An 8,716-nucleotide genomic window follows, 5' to 3' on the forward strand; every position below is an offset into this window, starting at 1 on the left:
AGCATTGGACATGTTACAAAGGGTGGATTTTGTTAACACTCATCTAGTCTCGCGACTACCCCATTTAGCACAGATTTTACCGATGCCAAAGGCAATGGCACACAGACTTCAGGCGGCGTTCGGCTACTTTATTAGCGCGGGTCTTATCTTCAAAGTCCGCTACGACACGCTGACACTTCCTCCTCGAGATGGCGGCCTCGGCCTTGTCAACGTCCGAGCGAGAGCAGCTGCCCTTTATGTAAGTACGATGGTTAAATCGTGGATCCGCCGCCGAAACGGATTATCGGGAAGCCTGATTGATGAAGTGGCCCCTCCCTCTCGAGTGGCACCCGTTGCAGTAGCCCATATTTCTTCCCCTCTCTCACATATCCGGACCTTTTTCATCGAATACAGTTATGTCCATGCCGACTTGCCTAGTACCAGACCCCTATGGCACGTGATGTTTACCGAATCATGATGAGAAATCACACTCGGAATGTTGTGGAAAGGCGATATCCTACGATCGCATGGCCCGTGGTATGGCGTTCTGTACACCATATATACCTAGACACGAGCGCACGTGCGACCTGGTATTTGGTCGTTAATGGAAAATACATGACACAACTTCGTCTACATGCCATAAAAATGACAGATTCGCCGCTGTGTCCTCGCTGTCAAACGCTTGATACGGACGAACATCGACTGATGTGTGGATCTTCTGCAGAGGTGTGGCAGCTGATTCAGAAGATGCTTGCCTTTCTTTTACGTACGGCTCCCCATGCCATTACACCGAAATCTCTTCTGTTCCCAGATGAGACATACTTCCCAAGTACGAAGACCAACGCTGTGATCTGGATAAAAGGTCTCTCGATCTCTTATTTGTTCCATGAAGGTGATAAGAGTGTTCTTGATTTTTGGACATTCCTGCAAGATCGCTTTACTTTTCTCATGCACCATCCGCGATACCGTCAGTACTATGCCAACTTTTTGGGTAGTGCCTTCTTCGATCCCCCCTGCAGCTGGGGCGTCCCAGGTATGAGAAGATGACTTCAATGAGAGTGTGTAATACCAGGACTCAGTCCCATGTACCGGAAAATGCAATATTCTTCGTGAAGACGTGCCTGGAACATGCTTGACTGCCTTGGGATTCGGTGTGCGTCTACCTACAAGTTGCCGGGACGCGGATGCTGCTTTGTCTGTTCTGCCAGGAGGGCGTTTTCTTTAATTCCTATAATTCCCTTTAAACATTTAAAAAAAAACTTATAAAAATGCTTTATTGACAAAATTTCACAGGGTAATCACCAGTCGCCCCAATCTATAAATTCATTGTACTATTCTAGTTCATTTTACTGTTTAATTTTATTTAAATCAAGGCTATTGCCTAGGAACTTGTTTTTTGTTGTCTGAATACATGTGTTGATACCACGGTGATACTGTTATGTTGTGGTAAATAAACTTTGTTCTTCAAAAAAAAAAAAAAAAAAAAAAACTGCGCAACGCTACGCGCTGTTAGGATCCAGCTGTCGCTGCCCGACACTACAATGGCAGACAACAATGCAAACTAAACACAGACTGCGCACAGCACAGCCAGTGATTTTTCATACCGAGTGCTAAGCGGAGTTTTCAAAAAAAAAAAAAAAAAAAATGGATAAGGCGTCGGACTTCGGATCTGAAGATTACAGGTCGAATGCTGTCACGCTCGTGTTTTTCCAGTTCTGAAAAAGAAACATACCGTTATAATGTAGCGATTGAGCAGTACGAAACCGTCTGAATGTTGCTGTGGACCATTTTTTGCTTGGAGATGCTCTCGAACTTGAATAACACACACAACAAGACCGGTGTTAACTAGCGAAATGGTCGGCAGAGTGCCGACACCGCGAGTTTTGACTGGCAGTTGCACATCTAAACAACGTCGGAAAGTAACTCGTTCAGCTTTTGAGTCACATAATGTATGTGTGTTAATTTTGACGCCACTAGCTCTGCATGTTGTCATGCAATTTCTTTACCTCTCAGAAATGATTATGACATAAAAGTGAAGTACGTGACGGGTGTGACGTTAGGAAAACATTAGGCAGCATGGAGAGATTCTGTATGGGACCACCCAACCCAAACGAGTACTGTGTGACGTGCTACCCGGCAAGTATTCACCGAGGTAGCCGGCTAGCTCAGTCGGTAGAGCGTCAGACTCCTAATCCCAGGGTCGTGGGTTCGAGCCACACGCTGGGCGGAACGGACTTTTGTTCCGCTGCAGATGTAAATTACCGTTTTTTTGATTAACGAGATGTAATGGAAATAGCAACTTTAAACTTTGCCTACGTCTCTGTCAGTCGCAAGGAAACTGTATTTGAAGGTGAAGGTGATTTTGTAGACATGTGTGAAAGACATGTTCTGAAATGCAAGTGTTGTTGTTTGGAGAGCACATCGGTTACGTGTCAGATGTGTAGCCAAGCAGTAATGGGTCGCCATAGCTGCAAATATTAGCCGGTAATATGAAGTGTTGTCAGCTGAAGTCTGATGATGCAGACGACCGTAAGGACGAAGTACCCAAGAGTACCGCTAGGCCGCGTCGCTTTAGCTCAGTGGTAGAGCACTGCTCTAATAAACCAGGCGTCGTAAGTTCCATCCTCAAAGTAGAAAGATGAATTTTGGAAATCAGTTGCGCGTCGTGGCCGTATAGCGAACAGTCTCTGTGATGACGAACAATTAGTGACAGGCGTTTTTTTAAGAATTACTCTCAGATGTGATTAAGGCGAATGGCGCAGATAAAGCATTTACCAAAGCGGTATAGCATAAGGTGGGACGAGGCAGTCTGAATTACAATTCATAGATGTAATTCTCACATATCTCAGAGCCTCTAGCGGTCGTCGTCGTCGTCGTCGTCGTCGTCGTCGTCGTCGTCGCTTGTGCAGAAGTAGCAAATGCGGCGAGGGACGCCCTGCCTTCGATTCCGAATGCACAAAGTGTGTGGTCTTGTTTCTCAGTCTATCTTTGGTCGGTCTCGTAAGAGGTTGAATGTAACAAATAGGTGGGAGAGAGCAAGGGGCAGCGGCTGTGTAGAACGAAATCACAAATCCTCAGGGGTGTGAGCGTTTCGAGATGAGTCGTATACATGTTATAGTTGGTCGTCAGTGACCGTGTGGCCTAATGGATAAGAAGTCGCACTTCGGATCTGAAGATTACAGGTTCGAAAGCTGTCTCGCTCGTGTTTTTCCAGTTCTGAAAAAGAAACATACCGTTATAATGTAGCGATTGAGCAGTACGGAACCGTCTGAATGTTGCTGTTGACCATTTTTTGCTTGGAGATGCTCTTGAACTTGAATAACACACACAACAAGACCGGTGTTAAGTAGCGAAATGGTCGGCAGAGTGCCGACACCGCGAGTTTTGACTGATACTTGCACATCTAAAACAACGTCGGAAAGTAACTCGTTCGGCTTTTGAGTCACATAAAGTATGTGTGTTAATTTTGACGCCACTAGCTCTGCATGTTGTCATGCAATTTCTTTACCTCTCAGAAATGATTATGACATAAAAGTGAAGTACGTGACGAATGTGACGTCAGGAAAACATTAGGCAGCATGGAGAGATTCTGTATGGGACCACCCAACCCAAACGAGTACTGTGTGACGTGCTACCCGGCAGGTATTGCCCGAGGTAGCTGGCTAGCTCAGTCGGTAGAGCGTCAGACTCTCAACCCAGGATCGTGGGTTCGAGCCACACGCTGGCCGGAACAGAATTTTGTTCCGCTGCAGATGTAAATTACCCCTTTTCAGATTAACGAGATGTAATGGAAATAGCAACTTTAAACTTTACCTACGTCTCTGTCAGTCTCAAGGAAACTGTTTTTGAAGGTGAAGGTGATTTTGTAGATATGTGTGAAAGACATGTTCTGAAATGCAAGTGCTGTTGTTTGGAGAGCACATCGGTTACGTGTCAGATGTGTAGCCAAGCAGTAATGGGTCGCCATAGCTGCAAATATTAGCCGGTAATATGAAGTGTTGTCAGCTGAAGTCTGATGATGCAGACGACAGTAAGGACGAAGTACCCAAGAGTACCGCTAGGCCGCGCCTCTTTAGCTCAGTGGTAGAGCACTGCTCTATTAAACCAGCTGTCGTAAGTTCCATCCTCAAAGTAGAAAGATGAAATTTGAAAATCAGTTGCGCGTCGTGGCCGTATAGCAGAAAGCATGTGTGATGACGAACAATTAGCGGCAGGCGTTTTTTTTTAAGAATTACTCTCAGATGCGATTAAGGTGAATGGCGCAGATAAAGCATTTGCCAAAGCGGTTCAGCATAAGGTGGGACGACGCAGTTTGAATTACATTTTACAGATGTATTTCTTACACATCTCAGAGCCTCTAGCGGTCGTCGTCGTCGTCGTGGTCGTCGTCGCCGCCGCCGCTTCTGCAGAAGTAGCAAATGACCATCGTAGCAAATGAGGCGAGGAACGCCCTGCCTTCGATTCCGAATGCACAAAGTGTGTGGTCTTGTTTCTCAGTCTATATTTGGTCGGTCTCGTAAGAGGTTGAATGTAACGAATGGGTGGGAAAGAGCAAGGGGCAGCGGCTGTGTAGATCGAAAACACAAATCCTCAGGGGTGTGAGCGTTTCGAGATGAGTCGTATACATGTTATAGTTCGTCGTCAGTGACCGTGTGTCCTAATGGATAAGGCGTCGGACTTCGGACCTGAAGATTACAGGTTCGAATGATGTCACGCTCGTGTTTTTCCAGTTCTGAAAAAGAAACATGCCATTTTAATGTAGCCATTGAGCAGTACGAAACCGTCTGAATGTTGCTGTTGACCATTTTTTGCTTGGAGTTTCTCCTGAGCTTGAAACACACACAACAAGACACTAGCAAAATGGCCGGCACAGTGCCGACACCGCGAGTTTTGACTGGCACTTGCACATCTAAAACAACGTCGGACAGTAACTCGTTCGGCTTTTGAGTCACATAAAGTATGTGTGTTAATTTTGACGCCACTAGCTCTGCATGTTGTCATGCAATTTCTTTACCTCTCAGAAAAGATTATGACATAAAAGCGAAGTACGTGACGTGTGTGACGTTAGGAAAACATTGGGCAGCATGGAGAGTTTCTGTATGGGACCACCCAACCCAAACGAGTACTGTGTGCCGTGCTACCCGGGAGGTATTCACCGAGGTAGCCGGCTAGCTCAGTCGGTAGAGCGCCAGACTCTTACTCCCAGGGTCGTGGGTTAGAGCCACATGCTGGGCGAAACGGAATTTGGTTCCGCATCAGATGTAAATTACCGTTTTTCTGATTAACGAGATGTAATGGAAATAGCAACTTTAAACGTTGCCTACGTCTCTATCAGTCGCAAGGAAACTGTATTTGAAGGTGAAGGTGAAGGTGATTTTGTAGACATGTGTGAAAGACATGTTCTGAAATGCAAGTGTTGTTGTTTGGAGAGCACATCGGTTACGTTTCAGATGTGTAGCCAAGCAGTAATGGGTCGCCATAGCTGCAAATATTAGCCGGTAATATGAAGTGTTGTCAGCTGAAGTCTGATGATGCAGATGACCGTAAGGACGAAGTACCCTAGAGTACCGCTAGGCCGCGCCTCTTAAGCTCAGTGGTAGAGCACTGCTCTGATAAACCAGGGGTCGGAAGTTACATCCTTACAGGAGAAAGATGAATTTTGGAGATCAGTTGCGCGTCGTGGCCGTATAGCGAACAGTCTCTGTGATGACGAACAATTAGCGACAGGCGTTTTTTTAAGAATTACTCTCAGATGTGATTAAGGCGAATGGCGCAAATAAAGCATTTGCCAAAGCGGTACAGCATAAGGTGGGACGAGGCAGTCTGAATTACATTTTATAGATGTATTTCTCACATATCTCAGAGCCTGTCGTCGTCGTCGTCGTCGTCGATGTCGCCGCCGCCTATTCTGCAGAAGTAGCAAATGGCCATCGTAGCAAATGCGGCGACGGACGCCCTGCCTTCGATTCCGAATGCACAAAGTGTGTGGTCTTGTTTCTCAGTCTACATTTGGTCGGTCTAGTAAGAGGTTGAATGTAACGAATGGGTGGGAAAGAGCAAGGGGCAGCGGCTGTGTAGAACGAAAACACAAATCCTCAGGGGTGTGAGCGTTTCGATATGAGACGTATATATGTTATAGTTGGTCGTCAGTGACAGTGTGGCCTAATGGATAATGCGTCGGACTTAGGATCTGAAGATTACAGGTTCGAATGATGTCACGCTCGTGTTTTTCCAGTTCTGAAAAAGAAACATACCGTTTTAATGTAGCAATTGAGCAGTACGAAACCGTCTGAATGTTGCTGTTGACCATTTTTTGCTTGGAGTTGCTCCTGAGCTTGAAACTCACACAACAAGACCGGTGTTAACTAGCGAAATGGTCGGCAGAGTGCCGACACCGCGGGTTTTGACTGGCACTTGCACATCTAAAACAGCGTCAGAAAGTAACTCGTTCGGCTTTTGTGTCACATAAAGTATGTGTGTTAATTTTGACGCCACTAGCTCTGCATGTTGTCATGAAATTTCTTTACCTCTCAGAAATGATTATGACATAAAAGTGAAGTACGTGACGAATTTGACGTTAGGAAAACATTAAGCAGCATGGAGAGATTCTGTATGGGACCACCCAACCCAAACGAGTACTGTGTGCCGTGCTACCCGGCAGGTATTCACCGAGGTAGCCGGCTAGCTCAGACGGTAGAGCGTCAGACTCTTTCTCCCAGGGTCGTGGGTTCGAGCCACATGCTGGGCGAAAAGGAATTTTGTTCCACTGCAGATGTAAATTACCGTTTTTCTGATTAACGATATGTAATGGAAATAGCAACTTTAAACTTTGCCTACGTCTCTGTCAGTCGCAAGGAAACTGTATTTGAAGGTGATGGTGATTTTGTAGACATGTGTGAAAGACATGTTCTGAAATGCAAGTGTTGTTGTTTGGAGAGCACATCGGTTACGTGTCAGATGTGTAGCCAAGCAGTAATGGGTCGCCATAGCTGCAAATATTAGCCGGTAATATGAAGTGTTGTCAGCTGAAGTCTGATGATGCAGACGACCGTAAGGACGAAGTACCCAAGAGTACTGCTAGGACGCGCCTCTTTATCTTAGTGGTAGAGCACTGCCCTAATAAACCAGGGGTCGGAAGTTCCATCCTCACAGGAGAAAGATGAATTTTGGAAATCAGTTGCGCGTCGTGGCCGTATAGCGAACAGTCTCTGTGATGACGAACAATTAGCGACAGGCGTTTTTTTAAGAATTACTCTCAGATGTGATTAAGGCGAATGGCGCAAATAAAGCATTGGCCAAAGCGGTACAGCATAAGGTAGGACGAGGCAGTCTGAATTACATTTTATAGATGTATTTCTCACATATCTCAGAGCCTGTCGTCGTCGTCGTCGTCGTCGTCGCCGCCGCTTCTGCAGAAGTAGTAAATGGCCATCGTAGCAAATGCGGCGAGGGACGCCCTGCCTTCGATTCCGAATGCACAAAGTGTGTGGTCTTGTTTCTCAGTCTACATTTGGTCGGTCTCGTAAGAGGTTGAATGTAAGGAATGGGTGGGAAAGAGCAAGGGGCAGCCGCTGTGTAGATCGAAAACACAAATACTCAGGGGTGTGAGTGTTTCGAGATGAGTCGTGTACATGTTATAGTTGGTTGTCAGTGACCGTGTGTCCTAATGGATAAGGCGTCGGACTTCGGATCTGAAGATTACAGGTACGAATGCTGTCACGCTTGTGTTTTTCCAGTTCTGAAAAAGAAACATACCGTTTTAATGTAGCAATTGAGCAGTACGAAACCGTGTGAATGTAGCTGTTGACCTTTTTTGCTTGGAGTTGCTCCTGAGCTTGAAACACACAGAACAAGACCGGTGTTAACTAGCGAAATGGCCGGCACAGTGCCGACACCGCGAGTTTTGACTGGCACTTGCACATCTAAAACAATGTCGGAAAGTAACTCGTTCGGCTTTTGAGTCACATAAAGTATGTGTGTTAATTTTGACGCCACTAGCTCTGCATGTTGTCATGCAATTTCTTTACCTCTCAGAAATGATTATGACATAAAAGTGAAGTACGTTACGAGTGTGACGTTAGGAAAACATTAGGCAGCATGGAGAGATTCTGTATGGGACCACCCAACCCAAACGAGTACAGTGTGCCGTGCTACCCGGCAGGTATTCACCGATGGAGCCGGCTAGCTCAGTCGGTAGAGCGTCAGACTCTTACTCCCAGGGTCGTGGGTTCGAGCCACATGCTGGGCGAAACGGAATTTTGTTCCGCTGCAGATGTAAATTACCGTTTTTCTGATTAACGAGATGTAATGGAAATAGCAACTTTAAACTTTGCCTACGTCTCTGTCAGTCGCAAGGAAACTGTATTTGAAGGTGAAGGTGATTTTGTAGACATGTGTGAAAGACATGTTCTGAAATGCAAGTGGTGTTGTTTGGAGAGCACATCGGTTACGTGTCAGATGGGTAGCCAAGCAGTAATGGGTCGCCATAGCTGCAAATATTAGCCGGTAATATGAAGTGTTGTCAGCTGAAGTCTGATGATGCAGACGACCGTAAGGACGAAGTACCCAAGATTACCGCTAGGCCGCGCCTCTTAAGCTCAGTGGTAGAACACTGCTCTAATAAACCAGGGGTCGGAAGTTACATCCTCACACGAGGAAGATGAATTTTGGAAATCAGTTGCGCGTCGTGGCCGTATAGCGTACAGTCTCTGTGATGACGAACAATTAGCGACAGGCG

Source organism: Schistocerca gregaria, chromosome 3, assembly GCF_023897955.1.
Source record: "Schistocerca gregaria isolate iqSchGreg1 chromosome 3, iqSchGreg1.2, whole genome shotgun sequence".
Taxonomy (NCBI): domain Eukaryota; kingdom Metazoa; phylum Arthropoda; class Insecta; order Orthoptera; family Acrididae; genus Schistocerca; species Schistocerca gregaria.